The sequence below is a fragment of the Ursus maritimus genome, unplaced genomic scaffold (assembly GCF_017311325.1).
Source record: "Ursus maritimus isolate PB19 unplaced genomic scaffold, ASM1731132v1 scaffold_5, whole genome shotgun sequence".
In the NCBI taxonomy this organism is placed as follows: Eukaryota; Metazoa; Chordata; class Mammalia; order Carnivora; family Ursidae; genus Ursus; species Ursus maritimus.
The window spans coordinates 86,660,498-86,662,372 of NW_024426663.1; the positions used below are offsets into that span (position 1 = coordinate 86,660,498).

The 1,875-nt window shown below is 46.6% G+C and overlaps 1 pseudogene; it reads right to left on the reverse strand.

Annotated features, from left to right (window-relative positions):
* Positions 1–521: 521 nt before the first annotated feature.
* Positions 522–1,547, reverse strand: LOC103680618 (annotated as a pseudogene).
* Between the last annotated feature and the right edge of the window lie 328 nt (positions 1,548–1,875).

A 1,875-nucleotide genomic window follows, 5' to 3' on the forward strand; every position in this document is an offset into this window, starting at 1 on the left:
TGCTGCGAGTAAAAATAAATAAAGCTGTCGTAAAGCAGATTTCTTTACATCATAGATCAGAACAGACAACATAAAAAGCTGTTAAGTTTTACAAATTGATTATATTCAAATTACAGTTGTTCCACAAATCTAAGGAAAAGAAGCCAGTTGGAGAAAGGTTCGAAGACTCACTCCCCAGCCTGGCGAGTCTCCACCTGCCACGGGCCACAGTGATGACGTAACCTGTGATATAAAACACGAGATATGAACAGGCCATGCTCTCCCCTTATGTTCTATTACCTGTAATAGACCAGTGATTCTTTGAGATGAAAAATAATAAGAATTTCAGGACACAGTGCACTTTGATAATATATAGCATCTGAAATTTTTCTAAAGTCTGAAAACAGTCTTTTAATGCAAGCCTGCATCTTCAAACACATAAAATCTGCTCCTATGCTTGATTTCAACATCACTGGAAAAAAAAATATCCATCACTAAACCCTGAAACACATTCGTAGCTATTTCACCATCTTCTATCATGGTCAGTGTTCAGGAGGCAAATCCTGACCCAGAATCCTTGCTCGCGTTTTCTCCAAGGGCTTCTCCATGCACAGTGGCCATTCTGCATCTGTCTCCTTCTGCTTGGCACCTGCAGGCATGAGTATCAGGGCTTACCACACATCTGACAGGGAAATGACACCCCTGGTGCTATCTGCTTCACTTGTGACCAGCATCCCAGAGGTCAGCCCACACTAATCTGCCCAGGATTTCCAGCTTACCGTACTTCACAACACCCTCAAGACACTGTGAACGGTGCTGAGGGCCTGGGTCACTGTGATATCTAGGTTGTTGAACGTTTTCTCAGCAGCAAGCTTAATTACATCAGACTTGGAATAAATATCAACTTCTGACTCATGCACCACAAGGAAAGCCAGCAGCTGTCTTTCTGCAAAGACATTCAAGGCTGTACTGATGGGAGTCTCCTGGTGGATGAAGGGATGCTGTGGTGGGTCCCAAATGCAAGAACATCCAGGTTCTGCTTCATGAAGGCAGGCTTCGGCAGACCAGACATAAAATGCTGGAGGAACGTGAGGATTCTTTCGTGGGTACGTGTACAAATTGCAGTCCACTGATAGGATCAATAACTGGCAATGAGTGGATTTCATTTGTGATCAGTGAGTGTACAGCATGGAAGACGTTTGCATCTGGAGCTATATTCCCTGAAGGCTTACATGTTTCTTGGGGATGAAGCTCCCTCCCTGTTTCAATCTTATGTGCCTCTAATTCATAAATCTGTACCAGGGTTGACTTATGCCATGTCTGTGGTGTATTTAGGAACTCTGTTGTTAGCATTCCTAAGAAACTTTGTTTTGTCCTCTCCTGCAGTGGTGCTGCTGCAACACCATTGGCTTCTAAGGCACAGAATCCTTTCTAACTTGTAATGTAGTATCAGCAACAACACGCATTGAAGAGTTGGAAAGAGGTGGTGATCCTTGTGTTACCTCAGTGCATGAAAACCCACGTTTTGAGTCTTGTGCTTCCTCTTCCAACTGGAATTTCTCCCACATGCTGGCTACCTGGTCCAGAGGCTGCAACCCGCTGCTACCAAGGAGAAGGAGGACCAGGATCTGCAGGTACTTCTGGGTGCTTCTCTGGCCAGGGGTACAGGGGCATCAGGGTGTGGGCAAGGACTCTGGGGTGCAGGTGGAGTGCAGGGCCCTGAGGTTGCTGGTGATTTGTGGGGGTGCTGGCAGAGTGTGTGAACATGGAGGTTCTGGAAAGGACATGGGTTGCACAGACACCAGGTTTTGGGCTAGCACCCTCTGGGTGGTGCAGACATAGTGGGGGGTTTGGGGGTTCAGGTGGGGATCTGTGGCTAGGGAAGCAGGGAGGTGG